At 32.0% G+C, this 18394-nt stretch overlaps 1 protein-coding gene across 1 annotated transcript in view; it reads left to right on the top strand.

Annotated features, from left to right (window-relative positions):
* The first annotated feature begins 1322 nt into the window (after positions 1-1322).
* Positions 1323-18394, top strand: part of LOC126971792 (facilitated trehalose transporter Tret1-like) — a 56274-nt gene continuing 39202 nt past the window's right edge. Inside the window, exon 1 of the mRNA XM_050818212.1 lies at positions 1323-1427. The gene's annotated coding sequence lies outside the window, so the exon portion shown is untranslated. The remainder of the gene's footprint in view (positions 1428-18394) is intronic.

Here is an 18394-nt window from a genome sequence, read left to right as displayed (position 1 = left end):
TAGATTTATTTTATTTCTGGTATATACACACACTCTTTTTTATTTATATAAGTATCAACCAAAAGGAAAACTAAAATCTTCTGTCCCAATAATTTTATTGACGGTAACTCACCTTATCCGTACACGCTGTGTGTCAATGGGACGACGTATACATATATCGCTTACCAGCGATAGAAGTTTAGATGGAAATTGCAATTCACGCGTCCCAGTATGATAAGAATGTCTTATATACCCGATATTGGGACAGCTTCAGATTATTGACAGCTAATTACTGACAGCAGAGGTAGTAATATATCTCTATCTGTAGATAGTATATTGGGAACGGGCGTCAATAAATACACATAGATTATAAAACTACTATTAGAGAAATGGCCGTGGTTTCCATGTATAAAATTATAAATGCTATTATAAATGCTGCGTCCTGCAAAATTATTAACAATTAAATGTCGCACCTATTAGTGGCGTAGTCTTAGAATCTGAATGTTATTGTTTTTTTTCTTTGATGAATGCTTTTTTATCTATACTAATATTATAAAGCTGCAGTGTTTGTTTGAACGCGCTAATCTCTGGTACTACTGGTCCGATTTGAATGATTCTTTCAGTGTTGGGTAGTCCATTTATCGAGGAAGGCTATAGGATATGTTTTTTTTTCAAAATTAGGGATCCGTTATAAAATTGCTATTTTGTAACACAAGGTGTAAAATCGAAAACCTATTTTTGCGTGCGCTGCAAAAACTATTGACAATAGAACAAAATGATATACAGGCTATAATATAGGCAATATTTTATTACTTATAAAACTATCGCGTGAATTATACTTTATATGGCAAAACAACGTTTGCTGGGTCAGCTAGTAATGGATAATACTGAATCTTCGAAAACCTAACTTCTTATTAGTTGTAATATAAGTTTAATTTAATTATTTGAGTTGTCTATGATAACTTGATAATAATTTATTAATTATTAAAAAAAAACCTGAGTGTACCGGTAGTTGGCTCAATATAATGTAATATAATGGCTAGAACAGTAAGTATAGGTATAAAATGGTGATTTAACATATCTGTGATATTTTTTTCTTCTTATTCGATGTAATTTAAGTTAAATTATTCGAGTTGTCTTATGATAACTGGTTAATAATTTATGATTTATGAAAAAAAAACCGAGTATACCGATAGTTGTCTTAATATCGCTAAGAATTGTACGTATAGGTATAAAATGGTGATTGTAACACATCTGTGATATTTTTTTTATCAAACCGGTCAAATGTTTAGCAATGTTAGCGGCCGCTTTGGAGGCAGTACCTCGTGAAGACCAAGTCGCTACGGTTGACTGTGCGACGAACATTGCAGTCAAATACGTGATAGTTATATTGTTGCAAGTGTTTTAATAAAAATATGATAAAGTTTTCGCCGGCTTTTCTAAAACAGGTAATATTTTTTTATTTATTGCGTTACATATTGACAATATTTAGTTCTTATTTAGAATATATTTATTTGGATTTAAACACGTTATATTATGTTTGTGTTTTCATTATTTTTAAAATTTTAAAAGCCTTATTATTGATTATTTCAATATCTATTATGATAATTATTATAACAACTATTTTGTTCTAAATATTTTTTTTTAAATTATGTGCTATTTTTTAAATAAGAAAAATGTTTATTTTTGCTTTTTAAATGTTTTTAAAATCTTAAAAGCCGCTTACCATTTCTGCTTAAGATTTTTAAAATGCCTATTATGATAATTAATACAACAATTATTTTCCTTTTAGTAAGAACTAATGGATTGGCTATTTGTTTTCACTAATTGTATTTTTATTATCCTTTCATATTCACACAATGTGCTGGATTTAAATGAATTTTACGTAATGCATAAAATTATAAATACTTTTTTGGTTGGGCCAAAAAAGCTATTTTTATTCTAAGTTATTTACAATAATTTATATATTTAATCAATACATATTATAAAACATAATCCTCCGCAGCGTCTGTCTGTCTGTAAACTCTAAAAATAATCCACTGAATTTCCTTCTGTTTTTACCAATGGATAGCGTGGTTTTCGAGGTAGATATATAATTAGTCAAGTTTTTGTTTACACTTTTGTATATATTCATCCCTTGCCTACTACAAACAACGCACGGTTGTTGAGAGGTATGATCATACAAAAATACGTTTTAGCTTCATTTTTAGCTAATTCAATATGATTAGACATTTCTGATGGCTTTAGTCTACATTATTCCCGAATACTTACATCATATTTTTTTCTAATGACAGAATATCGTCTGTCGGTACAGCTAGTTAATTAATAATATGTAACGTATAGTATAAAGTACACTGGCCATATTTCCGCATTGGATAACTAGGCTAATCTGTCTACAGAATAATAACTATTTGCAACAATGAACATAAACTTAGTATCTTCTTAAAACGAATGAAACAAAATTCTAAATTTTTGATTAATTTTACTAAGTATTTATTTTAGTCGGTAGTTAGAACGGTAATTTCAACTTACGTATAACTTGATAAGGGGAAAAAATAAATTGTGGGTAAATCTATTTTACCGTAAGTATGACAGGCAGCTACAAGTTTTCGAATATTTTCAATTAGAATTGGAGGAGCTATCATAGCCATTTCGAAGCGAAGAGCAAAATTATATTAGTCTTAAGTATTTTTGGCGCTATTAACAAACCAACATACTTATAAATGACCAGAGATTGTAATTTGTGAACACTACGGTCTTCTTGGGTTTGTTGTATATAAAGTTTCAGTGGGGTCCACATGTTGCCCAACTAGCAGATAGACTCAGCTCTGCGGCATACACCATTTAGAAAGATTAGAGAACACGAATGTTGCTACCGCTAGATCAGTGTACTTCAGTTATTTTCACAGGATCATGACGTACGGTATTGTGGGGTCATGCTGCTGACATTGATATAGTGTTTGCTTTGTAAAAGAGAGTTGTTCTTGCTATATAATATCAGCTTGGTTATAGACAGTCACTCAAAGAAAAATTTACAAAATAAATACTATGACTGTTCATTGCCAGTACATTTATGAGAATTTAATATACGTTCATAAAAATCGTCACCTTTTTGCTCTAAATAGTGATTTTCATTTTAATAACACTAGAAATAAGAGATTGCTTGTAACTAATTCTAGATGTATACACTTTTATAATAAAGTCCCAGCCACTGTACAGGCATAATCTATAATTAAATGTAAATGTTTTATCAAGAAATGGCTCCGTCGTAAATACTCCAGTGATCGGACAGCCTGGGATTAGATTATGATTATTTTATAGCAATGACAATGATAGTACACTATTGTATATTTTATTAAAAAGAGCACAAAAAACGAATGCTGGGAAGTGTCTTGTGCCGCTTCTTCTCTCTCAGAGCGCCATTTATTTCCGAAGACGTGGTAATGTTAGAAATGACGTTAAAAAGAATTCAAAAGAATCAATTTTGAGAAAATAAATGCCCTTTATGCATTTTTATGCCAATAAAATATTCACAGAAATAAATTAATTGTTTATCTGAGCTACTAGTAATGACAAGATAGTAATGCCAACATTACGAAAAGTTAAATTAACAAAGGCAAAAATACTTTGAACCACTGACCTCTACTATATACCATGGACTGATGGTAGTCAAAGTGCTTCTGTGCCTGTTTGATATTCGCCATTTTGGCGCTGTTGGCCTTGTAGCGAGAGTCTGCGGTACTAAAACTAGTGAACAACATAGATAGTGGGAAACTATTTACAAAACAAAATGTGTACTTTATTTCCTTGATTCTTGAAGTATAGATAACACGGAAAACGACCGAATTAATTCAAAATGTAAAAACACTTTAGAGCATTGTACTTTCCCTAGCAGCCATTTGTATTATACGTCAAAATTAGTTTTCTGGACGCTCGTGAGTAGCGCTTCAAATAGGCACAAAGAATTTGCTTTCAAACATATGGAACAGCCTGTCCAGTGGTCAGTGTTCTAAACGGATTGTTAACAAATTATTGTATGGTTTTCTGTCATAATATTTAATAACCAACAAAGAAAACGAAATGAGATACCCGTTTCAAATTTATTTTTGAAGCCCACAAATTATAAATTACAGAAGATAAAAACGCTGGTAAGGCAAACCATGCACGATCTGGAATCACGCAATTCAAAACAGTTTTTAGATAATATTTTTAAGTGATTTATCAATCACATCAAGTAAATTTGTAAATTTCCATAAAATACCTTAAGTGGTATATAAATTTTGAAGGCAAGACCGAATAATCTGTCCGAAATGTTATTTTTTTTTAGATAATAGAATCCTACTATCTTAACTATCTCTAAAACCAATGCGGTGTGTATTTTCCAAAACAGACTTTATCTGAGTATAAAACAGAAGATGAATAAACTTCCGGGTATTTTTCGTGAGAAATGTTATGAAGTACGAACACGATGTACGAATACAATGAAATCGTATACAGCGTCCGATCCGATATCTGAATTAGGAACTGTTATCTTACGTCATCAGTCAATTGTCCAAGAACCTGCATTTTAATGTGTTAATCTTAGATTAAGAATAATTGTTCTCCGCTGTGCTCCAACTAGAAAACGCAGACATAGAAAGTGCGGCAACGTGCAACATGTTCTGTTATAATTTGATAAAAAATTGAAAATGCGCGATGCGTAGTAAAACTTTGTAAAAATAATACTACAAGAAATAAGAAAGACACTGGGATCACATATCATCAGAAAGTATTTTGTATTTTATTAATTACAATGTAAAATAACACGAAGCGAATGTTACCAAATTTGAAAGATGCCATTGAGTGTCAAGATGCCACGCAAGCCGTAATGAAAAAGCAATTATTCTTCGGTAGTGCGGTATCTAGTTGGAGCGCAGCGGAGACCAATCTTTAATCTTAATTTGTAAAACCGTAAAGCATAGAACGCTTTTCTATGCTACTAAATAACAATACCATATGCAATTGAATAATATAGAAATCTAAAAATTAACTCGTACTAAGACGACAAACAAATCTTATTAAAATGTATATATTAGACTAGCTGACACAGCAAACGTTGTATTGCCGATATTAAAATCGCGATACAAAAGTAACTGTTGATCGTAGATGGGTGAAAATTTGAAGTTGTATGTATTTTTTAATACTGACTCATAATCAAACAAATTTTTAAAAAAATGTAAAAAAAAATTGGTGTGGACCACCCTTAACATTTAGGGGGATGAAAAATAGATGTTGTCCGATTCTCAGACCTACCCAATATGCACTTCAAATTTCATGAGTGTCGGTCAAGCCGTTTCGAAGGAGTTAAATGTTTAACACCATGACACGAGAATTTTATATATTAGAAAAATATATTATTATCATTGTACCTACTTGCATCACTGTAGAGATGGTAGTAGTTTTATTTCCTGCTATAAATAAGGTTTGTTAACATTTATGACTAGTTGCTAGAAATGCGAACACTATTCTCGATATATACATACCTAGTCAATTCAAATTAAATCAAATTTTTTTTTCATAGGCAAATCATTCATATTCCATTTGAAATATGTCATTTTTATACAGCTCATTCGGAAGGCAGATTTCCTCAGAGAAGAATGAGAAAGAAACTCTAAGGTTGCTCTTTTCAAAACAGATTAGGTGTAACAAGTTCTTACTTTGCATTAAATTTATTATTTAAATTGCATTATTTATTAAGTAGTTAAATTGCATTAAAAATAATGCAATTTACAAATCATTTCAATTACAATATATGCAAACTGACGCGACAAAAATAATCAAACGTCAAAAACTAAAATTGTGGTACCTATAATCTAGCCGGCATCCTGTGCAAAGGAGGCTCCCACTGGTTGTTGTTCTTGTCCATTCTTGTTCCAATGCTCTGCTTAGATTGTTACAAAAATGATCTCTGAAATGATGAATCTGTAAATATTTATTTAAAACAGTGGTAATTAATTTCTTGTTACTTCTTTTCATTAAAACCCTATCCTTTCAGAATTGGTGGTTATCTATCGTGGTCTGTATCATTATTTGACCTATTTGAATAAATCTGATTTGATAGCAGATGATTGTATGCATTATAGTTTGTGTGCGTGTTTGTGGTGTACGATTTGTAGGCATTTTATATATTGCTTTCGAGGACAAGTGCTCTCGTGAGAGATGCTTAAACATAATTTAGATTATAACCAAAATACATAGAATAACATTAATAACCGTAGACACATCATTACTTGTTATTGTATTATGCCTACTACTCGGTAAGTCGAGTTAGTGGGTAAGTCTTTGAATGTTACGGAATTCAAAAGTATTCTAAAAAGGTTCATGTGGTAAAGGTGCTATATAACATAAATTACGTTATCAATGAAAATGATTGCAATATTAAAATAGAAACCAGTTGAGTGTCTTGGGACCGGTCTTCTTTCGAATGCGTGGTGGATTCTGACGCTCAATCAGTGGTTTATTAAATCCTATTTTGAATATATATATAATAATAATATATTGACACACTTGTACACAAATAATCTTGCCCCACATTAGACATAGCCTGTACTATGGGTTGCAAGACAACGATATATTTAAAATAATTTTATATACATACTTAAATAAACGTAAATACATGTAAACAACCATGACTCTGAAACAAACATCCATATTCATCATATAAATGTTTGCACCTACCGGGATATATGAATGTGAATATGATGTTTTATCGATCTTTTTGAAGTTATACTTCTTTTGGCGCGATGGAGAAAAATTATGAGAGTGAATTTTTACGATGCGCGCGCTCACCGACACCTGAATGCTACATCGTGAAGTTCGTTCTAGGTGGCATGAAAATCGATAATTATTATGTTCAAGTTATATATTCTAGTATTTTTATATTTAGAACACGTGTTTCGTAACAGTACAATTAAACAGAGTGAATAAATAAATATTATTTTGGTGTTTTTATTAAAACAATTTCATATACGACGGTGATAGTAGATTTATTTTATTTCTGGTATATACACACACTCTTTTTTATTTATATAAGTATCAACCAAAAGGAAAACTAAAATCTTATAAGTAATTTAATTAACAAAAATGTTTTTTTTTCCGATAAAAGATTAGGAGCGGCGATCACAATTCATATGTAGCTATCATTCAAAGTTAAAGCATATACCCGCCATTTTCCTTTTTTAACATAGGTTTTGAACACATACAACCATTATACAAGCAAAGATGTTTTAGTAAACCGTGGCGAATCTATGATAAAATCTCTTCTTATTAAATTTATTATAATAAGTTTAGTATATTTGTTAGACAGTATTTAATTAACAATTCATTAACGGCAGTTCCCAATATTCAGTCTATCTCTTACTTGAGATAAAAATCGTAACTATCGTTGACTTTTCTGTCCCAATAATTTTATTGACGGTAACTCACCTTATCCGTACACGCTGTCTGTCAATGGGACGACGTATACATATATCTCTTACCAGCGATAGAAGTTTAGATGGAAATTGCAATTCACGCGTCCCAGTATGATAAGAATGTCTTATCGGGTATATTGGGACAGCTTCAGATTATTGACAGCTAATTACTGACAGCAGAAGGTAGTAATATATCTCTATCTGTAGATAGTATATTGGGAACGGGCGTCAATAAATACACATAGATTATAAAACTACTATTAGAGAAATGGCCGTGGTTTCCATGTATAAAATTATAAATGCTATTATAAATGCTGCGTCCTGCAAAATTATTAACAATTAAATTTCGCACCTATTAGTGGCGTAGTCTTAGAATCTGAATGTTATTGTTTTTTTTCTTTGATGAATGCTTTTTTATCTATACTAATATTATAAAGCTGCAGTGTTTGTTTGAACGCGCTAATCTCTGGTACTACTGGTCCGATTTGAATGATTCTTTCAGTGTTGGGTAGTCCATTTATCGAGGAAGGCTATAGGCTATGGTTTTTTTTCAAAATTAGGGATCCGTAATAAAATTGCTATTTTGTAACACAAGGTGTAAAATCGAAAACCTATTTTTGCGTGCGCTGCAAAAACTATTGACAATAGAACAAAATGATGTACAGGCTATAATATAGGCAATATTTTATTACTTATAAAACTATCGCGTGAATTATACTTTATATGGCAAAACAACGTTTGCCGGGTCAGCTAGTAATGGATAATACTGAATCTTCGAAAACCTAACTTCTTATTAGTTGTAATATAAGTTTAATTTAATTATTTGAGTTGTCTATGATAACTTGATAATAATTTATTAATTATTAAAAAAAAACCTGAGTGTACCGGTAGTTGGCTCAATATAATGTAATATAATGGCTAGAACAGTAAGTATAGGTATAAAATGGTGATTTAACATATCTGTGATATTTTTTTCTTCTTATTCGATGTAATTTAAGTTAAATTATTCGAGTTGTCTTATGATAACTGGTTAGTAATTTATGATTTATGAAAAAAAAAACTGAGTATACCGATAGTTGTCTTAATATCGCTAAGAATTGTACGTATAGGTATAAAATGGTGATTGTAACACATCTGTGATATTTTTTTTTATCAAACCGGTCAAATGTTTAGCAATGTTAGCGGCCGCTTTGGAGGCAGTACCTCGTGAAGACCAAGTCGCTACGGTTGACTGTGCGACGAACATTGCAGTCAAATACGTGATAGTTATATTGTTGCAAGTGTTTTAATAAAAATATGATAAAGTTTTCGCCGGCTTTTTTAAAACAGGTAATATTTTTTTATTTATTGCGTTACATATTGTCCATATTTAGTTCTTATTTAGAATATATTTAGCTTGGATTTAAACACGTTATATTATGTTTGCGTTTTCAATATTTTTAAAATTTTAAAAGCCTTATTATTGATTATTTCAATATCTATTATGATAATTATTATAACAACTATTTTGTTCTAAATATTTTTTTTTAAATTATGTGCTATTTTTTAAATAAGAAAAATGTTTATTTTTGCTTTTTAAATGTTTTTAAAATCTTAAAAGCCGCTTACCATTTCTGCTTAAGATTTTTAAAATGCCTATTATGATAATTAATACAACAATTATTTTCCTTTTAGTAAAAACTAATGGATTGGCTATTTGTTTTCACTAATTGTATATTTATTATCCTTTCATATTCACACAATGTGCTGCATTAAAATGAATTTTACGTAATGCATAAAATTATAAATACTTTTTTGGTTGGGCCAAAAAAGCTATTTTTATTCTAAGATATTTACAATAATTTATATATTTAATCAATACATATTATAAAACATAATCCTCCGCAGCGTCTGTCTGTCTGTAAACTCTAAAAATAATCCACTGAATTTCCTTCTGTTTTTACCAATGGATAGCGTGGTTTTCGAGGTGGATATATAATTAGTCAAGTTTTTGTTTACATTTTTGTATATATTCATCCCTTGCCTACTACAAACAACGCACGGTTGTTGAGAGGTATGATCATACAAAAATACGTTTTAGCTTCATTTTTAGCTAATTCAATATGATTAGACATTTCTGATGGCTTTAGTCTACATTATTCCCGAATACTTACATCATATTTTTTTCTAATGACAGAATATCGTCTGTCGGTACAGCTAGTTAATTAATAATATGTAACGTATAGTATAAAGTACACTGGCCATATTTCCGCATTGGATAACTAGGCTAATCTGTCTACAGAATAATAACTATTTGCAACAATGAACATAAACTTAGTATCTTCTTAAAACGAATGAAACAAAATTCTCAATTTTTGATTAATTTTACTAAGTATTTATTTTAGTCGGTAGTTAGAACGGTAATTTCAACTTACGTATAACTTGATAAGGGGAAAAAATAAATTGTGGGTAAATCTATTTTACCGTAAGTATGACAGGCAGCTACAAGTTTTCGAATATTTTAAATTAGAATTGGAGGAGCTATCATAGCCATTTCGAAGCGAAGAGCAAAATTATATTAGTCTTAAGTATTTTTGGCGCTATTAACAAACCAACATACTTATAAATGACCAGAGATTGTAATTTGTGAACACTACGGTCTTCTTGGGTTTGTTGTATATAAAGTTTCAGTGGGGTCCACATGTTGCCCAACTAGCAGATAGACTCAGCTCTGCGGCATACACCATTTAGAAAGATTAGAGAACACGAATGTTGCTACCGCTAGATCAGTGTACTTCAGTTATTTTCACAGGATCATGACGTACGGTATTGTGGGGTCATGCTGCTGACATTGATATAGTGTTTGCTTTGTAAAAGAGAGTTGTTCTTGCTATATAATATCAGCTTGGTTATAGACAGTCACTCAAAGAAAAATTTACAAAATAAATACTATGACTGTTCATTGCCAGTACATTTATGAAAATTTAATATACGTTCATAAAAATCGTCACCTTTTTGCTCTAAATAGTGATTTTCATTTTAATAACACTAGAAATAAGAGATTGCTTGTAACTAATTCTAGATGTATACACTTTTATAATAAAGTCCCAGCCACTGTACAGGCATAATCTATAATTAAATGTAATTGTTTTATCAAGAAATGGCTCCGTCGTAAATACTCCACAGTGATCGGACAGCCTGGGATTAGATTATGATTATTTTATAGCAATGACAATGATAGTACAATATTGTATATTTTATTAAAAAGAGCACAAAAAACGAATGCTGCGAAAGTGTCTTGTGCCGCTTCTTCTCTCTCAGAGCGCCATTTATTTCCGAAGACGTGGTAATGTTAGAAATGACGTTAAAAAGAATTCAAAGGAATCAATTTTGAGAAAATAAATGCCCTTTATGCCTTTTTATGCCAATAAAATATTCACAGAAATAAATTAATTGTTTATCTGAGCTACTAGTAATGACAAGATAGTAATGCCAACATTACGAAAAGTTAAATTAACAAAGGCGAAAATACTTTGAACCACTGACCTCTACTATATACCATGGACTGATGGTAGTCAAAGTGCTTCTGTGCCTGTTTGATATTCGCCATTTTGGCGCTGTTGGCCTTGTAGCGAGAGTCTGCGGTACTAAAACTAGTGATGACAACCTAGTGAACAACATAGATAGTGGGAAACTATTTACAAAACAAAATGTGTACTTTATTTCCTTGATTCTTGAAGTATAGATAACACGGACAACGGCCGAATTAATTCAAAATGTAAAAACACTTTAGAGCATTGTACTTTTCCTAGCAGCCATTTGTATTATACGTCAAAATTAGTTTTCTGGACGCTCGTGAGTAGCGCTTCAAATAGGCACAAAGAATTTGCTTTCAAACATATGGAACAGCCTGTCCAGTGGTCAGTGTTCTAAACGGATTGTTAACAACTATTGTATGGTTTTCTGTCAAAATATTTAATAACCAACAAAGAAAACGAAATGAGGTACCCGTTTGAAATTTATTTTTGAAGCGCACAAATTATAAATTACAGAAGATAAAAACGCTGGTAAGGCAAACCATGCACGATCTGGAATCACGCAATTCAAAACAGTTTTTAGATAATATTTTTAAGTGATTTATCAATCACATCAAGTAAATTTGTAAATTTCCATAAAATACCTTAAGTGGTATATAAATTTTGAAGCAAAGAGGCAAGACCGAATAATCTGTCCGAAATGTTATTTTTTTTTAGATAATAGAATCCTACTATCTTAACTATCTCTAAAACCAATGCGGTGTGTATTTTCCAAAACAGACTTCATCTGAGTATAAAACAGAAGATGAATAAACTTCCGGGTGTTTTTCGTGACAAATGTTATGAAGTACGAACACGATGTACAAATACAATGAAATCGTATACAGCGTCCGATCCGATATCTGAATTAGGAACTGTTATCTTACGTCATCAGTCAATTGTCCAAGAACCTGCATTTTAATGTGTTAATCTTAGATTAAGAATAATTGTTCTCCGCTGCGCTCTAACTAGAATCCGCAGACATAGAAAGTGCAGCAACGTGCAACATGTTCTGTTATAATTTGATAAAAAATTGAAAATGCGCGATGCGTAGTAAAACTTTGTAAAAATAATACTACAAGAAATAAGAAAGACACTGGGATCACATATCATCAGAAAGTATTTTGTATTTTATTAATTACAATGTAAAATAACACGAAGCGAATGTTACCAAATTTGAAAGATGCCATTGAGTGTCAAGATGCCACGCAAGCCGTAATGAAAAAGCAATTATTCTTAGGTAGTGCGGTATCTAGTTGCAGCGCAGCGGAGACCAATCTTTAATCTTAATTTGTAAAACCGTAAAGCACAGAACGCTTTTCTATGCTACTAAATAACAATACCATATGCAATTGAATAATATAGAAATCTAAAAATTAACTCGTACTAAGACGACAAACAAATCTTATTAAAATGTATATATTAGACTAGCTGACCCAGCAAATTATTATAAACACAAGAGATATTGAGTACAGTAGATGGACCTAATATATTATGTATTTCTCCTTCGATGAAGGTTATAAGAAATTATTTTTATAAATATGTTTGAAGACCCTATTACCCGATGAGATATAATATTTTTGTAATAATTTGATTGACTTTTACGTTGCGTGCTTCGCTACGGTGAGCAAAACAAGCATCACTAAATAATATGTAATATTATTATTGATAAATAAATTACGAATTATTTTTTCTGTATTATTTATTGGTGCAAATGTGTTGTGTTGTGAGTCTGATTATTATTATTATAATGAAAAAATCAAAGATTTAGTACAAAGAGTATTTATTTTATGACAGAACTATTATAGCGACACAAAACAACATAAACTACAGAACTATTATCAGCAAAAGTGAAAACGTAACAATGACAAATTTAAAAACAAGGCATCACGACATGTACCTAACGGTAATGAATCTGCAAACCGTACTGACGCAATAGGACGAGCCCGGGGGAGTGGCAGGGAAACGGGAGGGGGCATTACGTTCCAGCGAGGTCCAGAGATAATATGGCCGTGTTATAAAGGTTTAATTTTTTTAAATCTTTCGTACAAGGATAATTCGTATCATCTCATTACATTTGAATGATATAGCGATAGATAAATTATTGCATTTAGTTCCTCAATACTACTGAATAAGTTACGTTCCTTATTATTTCACTTCCTTCGTGCAATAAAAATTTAATTGGAAATTGTTTTTTCTTTAATTTTAGCTTACAATGTCAAACAAGGAAGTATTTAATTGTTTTGCATTTGTTTCTTCTGTTGATATTCATACTTCCTGTATCAAACACGAAAGCTTGTATGACCCAACTTATTAATCGTATTTCAAACAATTTTTAATTGAAAAATTAATACTACTACCATTAGAATATTATTAATATTAAATTATTCATTGTCCAAATATATATATTTTCTCTCTTTTTCTTATATAATATATCTGTTACATTACGTAAAGCTAGTTTTAAGATCGTTCATTGTTATTGTATCGTAAATATCCAAGTTTTCTTTAGTGTTAATTCCGCCAATATTTGTCTTTAAACAATTCGACGCGTTGAGTCTCGTGTCAGAGTTTGGCGAGTCAACATCTCCTGAGGATGGCTCGTGTAGCGGCGAAACACGCGTCGAATTGTTTTAAGACAAATATTGTCGGAATTAACACTAAAGAATACTCAAAACATTTTGATACTAATGTATAATTTCCGCAAAATAACGCCTACTTCAATAAATTTTAAAGTATCGTAAATACTTTTCAATTTCAGCTAAACATGCTGTATACAGACTCTCGTCGAGTTGCACTCTATTTCGTATTTCTCGATAGTTTTCTTGTCTCTTATGTATTTGATGTGTGGCTTTAGGCACTGGGTGGACATGACAATAAATCACGCTGGCCTATAAATAAATTAATCATCTAAAATTTACAGAACATCTGGATTATAGTACCCCTCTGCAGTCTGGTACGTCCAAGTAGCTTAAACCATTTGATAACATACAACCGCTTGAATTTATCCACAGTGCGGCGCTCCATGCGGTTCGTATGAAACCGGAAACCAGTTCTTATTAACAGTCTTTGAAATTGAAGTGAAAGAGATTTTGCTACGGGTGGAAATGGGTGCGATAGTATGTGAGAGAAGAATCTAAATCAACAGTGCATTGCTAGTTTTTGATTGATCTACCAGCTTCAGACCTGGAAACACAGCTTAGGCCGGTCCTACATTGGAAGCGGAGTCGGTCTGGCCAGCAGGTCCGACCCGGCCAGAATAGACCAGTCCAGACTCGGCGCTACACTGCAGCTAGACAAGAGCGGACGAACCCGTCCGAAATCAGAATTCAGAGTCAGTACTGTGTGAACTTTTGACGAGGAAAGATGTCAATATTGACTGGAGTCTGGACTAGACAAAAAACAAACCTGTTTTTTTTTATGGAATAGGAGGACAAACGAGCGTACGGGTCACCTGGTGTTAAGTGATCACCGCCGCCCACATTCTCTTGCAACATCAGAGGAATCACAAGAGTGGCCTTTAAGGAAGGTGTACGCGCTTTTTTTGAAGGTACCCATGTCGAATCGTCCCGGAAACACCGCATAAGGAAGCTCATTCCACAGCTTTGTAGTACGAGGAAGAAAACTCCTTGAAAACCGCACTGTGGAGGACCGCCATACATCCAGATGGTTGGGATGATATCCTAACTTGGTTGTTGTCAGAACAGTTCAGACTTGTTCCCCCTCCCCGGAGCGAGCACTAGCTCCAGTGTAGGAGTAGACACGATGTCAATGTATGTTTTGTTCAGTCCCGACGAGACCCGCCCAGACCGTCTGGTCGGGAGAAATTTCGCCTCTAATGTGGGACCTTAAGGAAGTTCATGCAATAATCTCATTGCACGTGACAGAACGACACTCATTATAATAATTCTATTTTCCTTAATACTTGCTACCCGTCTGTACCTATGACCTTATGACTGCAATTTAGATATAGCTAAGCGTATAGAGACATTTATTGTACCTGGTATCTTAGTAATTTTATGTTCACCTTATACCCTTTTATCGCATCATTGATAAGTTATTAAAGATCTGAATACAATGCGATAAATATTTATTTTTTCAAAACTCAACGCGTATAGGGGTAAAAAAGATTGCAAACGCAAAGTTACATCTTAAAGCCTTCAATCTATGCCATGGCTAAAAAAAGAGAAATTACTGTAGTGTAAATGTAAGTAGGATTGAAAAATTATGTTTGTCTTAATGTGTCTAAATGTATATCTAATCTATGTGTGATATCTTGTGATCGGAAAACAGAGATTTATAGGTAGGCTCTTTCCATTTCTTATCAGTACGTACAACTGTTAAAATTTGAATTATTAAAAAAGCTTACAAGCAAATCCAAGCTACTCTAGGAGGACTAAGGACGTCTGTGCTCATATAACGACAGTAGTTGAAATAAAAAGATACGGGTTGCACTCCGGGAGTACCAACAGAAGCAAAAATTTATTTTGGCGCATTAGACATTTCTTAGATGGGTACTAGGGTTATTGGGTTATGAATTGTATTTTATTAATTATTAGAAACTTTAAAATAAATTTAACATTCTTTTATGAATCATCGTTAACAATTTCGACAACTCTTGTATCATCATCATTATGATTAAAATGATTACAATCTAAAATAGAAACTATAGGTTCATGGTTAAATAGGAATTAAAAAATTATAATAATAATATCTAATTTTATATAATATCTACATTTTATTATCTAGACGCGTTCGCGGTCTGCTATATGTACATGCTTATATGCACACACTTTAGCTGCGTCTCGTAACGGTGTCGCCTGTCCAGAGATTTTATCTCATCTAAAAATATGCATACCGCGCTAAAAGAAGTTTTCACTTCAATAATTTATATTGTATTCTCCCATGTTGCAAATATAGTTTTAATGAGTGGGATATATTTTTTTATTTAGTAATCGCTTTGCTAGTCAAGCTAAGCCATAGGAACTTCTCGATTGTTCCGTTACATGCCACCCTGAGGATAATTATGGAAAATGCTTACAGTTTGTTTATAATTTGAAATAATTAATTAGCTAATGCTCACCAATTTCAAATGCGATTGAACGATGTGAGGAACGTTGAACGACATTCAGTGGCTAGTTAGCATTACTGTGTTTCGGTCTGAAGTGCGCCGTAGCTAGTGAAACTACTGGGCAAATGAGACTTGACATCTTATGTCTCAAGGTGATGAGCTCAATGGTAGTTTGTGCCACTCAGAATTTTTGGGTTTTTATAGAATTCTGAGTGGCATTGCATTGTAATGGGCAGGGCGTATCAATTACCATCAACTGAACGTCCTACTGGTCTCGTCCCTTATTTTAATAAAAAAAACAATTGTTACGAAAAAGTGTATTGAAACAATTCTTATTGAAAACACTCCAATTTTTCATAACAATATAGAACTCTATGCCTATTTTAATAAACTATAATTTAAAACGGCTTATTCCAATTGGTGTAGATATACCCGTTTCCGGCCAATCGGAGGTTCTTCATCAGGTTTTTATTATGAGAATATATAAGAAACAGTACTTAAGTTTGTCACGGTGGATTCGCATGCATAGATACAGTCGTAGTTAAGGCCAATTTTCTTGTATTATAGTTAAATTACATATGATAGATGTTATCCGTACTAGCTAGTAGGTAGATTTTATGTGATGTTATCAGAGTGCATGTCGAAAGCAATTTAAGAATATTATTGTATCTACACCCATGCTTTAAATCCACTATTAAAGATTCTACAACAGTTAGCTTATTGCCAACACTAAAACACCCAATGTCCTTATAATCATTACATCATCCAAACGAGTGTTGTAATCAATTTTAGTACAACATTACATCATCCGTTTTCATAATAACACTCCTTTGGATGATATTATGGTTACTAGGACTGGCTTTTTTAATGTTAGCAGTAAGATAACTGTTTCAGAATCTTTTATAGAGGATTCATATTATGGGTGTAGTTTTAATACCCCTAATTACACAACAGTTGCATAAATAAATATTACTGTTTACTTTTCTTCGATAATCCCTTTGGATTTAATGTTACTTCTTAGTGGTGTACCGATGTGTGTTTTCCCAAATAATTTCCATAAGAAATGTTGAACAAGGATTGTGTTATATTTCTATTGTTCTTATTAAATGTAGGGTTCCATATCAGAAGAAAAACTTTGCCTACGTAAAACTTAGCTGAGTGTAAGTTCAGCTTAATCTTTGCTTTGATATGTATAAGTATTTCCCTTATAACGCTGTGTTAAGCTTAAGCTAGCAGCCAAATGCAAAAGTTAAGTTCGCGTTTGACTATTCATATTACATTCTTGATTATTCTTAAGCACAATTTCACAAAAAGATCGTGTTCTTTATATAGTTTAAATATACATAATATGGATACACTGACATTATTTGAACGAAATATTGTCGTTTAAAGAGGGTCAAAATCGCTACCCAAAAAAGTCTGTTACAAACAAACATACATACAGGTAAAGCTAATAAAAACATGTTGAAATGGACAAATATGCCAAAAATATTCTAAATATCACTCCAAACAAACCAAATATCCATAAATCACAGTGAAATAAGACAAAAGATGCAATGTATTGAAAAGAGCCAATGACAAAGCAATGCATAACACATGTTACCTACATATTATTACGTTACATAAATGTATATAAATGTATACAGTTTATAATAAAATCCCAGACACTGTTCAGGCATTATGTTGAGTTCACAAGAACACATTAGTCAGGACTTCTTCTTCTTTTTTTATATAATTAATTACCACTTATTTACCAGCATTATTATTTTATTATAATTTAACTTGCCAAACTTTGTTAAAGGCACTACAAGAATATAGTTTATAGTACTAATATGTAGAATAGAAATGCTGTAACGTTTGCTTAAATAAATAAATAAAATAAATTAACTTATCAATATCATTTAAATGTTTAAATGGCTCTGTCGCTCCACAGCTACCTAAGTGATCCGACAGCCTGGGACTAGACTATGATTATTTTATAGCAATAACAATGACAGTACAATATTGTATATTTCATTAAAAAAGATAGCGTTCTTTATATAGTTTAAATGTACATAATATGGATAAATTGACATTATTTATTCCAAAATACCTTATTTAATAAAATACATACCTAACTAATTTTGTATCTAACGGCTTATATTTACGGAAAATCAAGTGGTTTGTTGCTGTTTTTTTTTTAATATACAATAATACTTTCAAACGAACCTTTGGGCTTTTCAAAAGCTGCCCTTAGTAGCTTCAGCCAGCCATCAGTGCCAACGCTGCGCATGAAGAGTTACACCCTGGCCTTAAAGAAACCATCAGCTGTCCTATGCCTTCGGGGCTGAAGAACAGATCTG

This window comes from Leptidea sinapis, chromosome 24 (genome assembly GCF_905404315.1).
Source record: "Leptidea sinapis chromosome 24, ilLepSina1.1, whole genome shotgun sequence".
Taxonomy (NCBI): domain Eukaryota; kingdom Metazoa; phylum Arthropoda; class Insecta; order Lepidoptera; family Pieridae; genus Leptidea; species Leptidea sinapis.
This window is presented reverse-complemented; position numbering and strand designations above follow the sequence as displayed.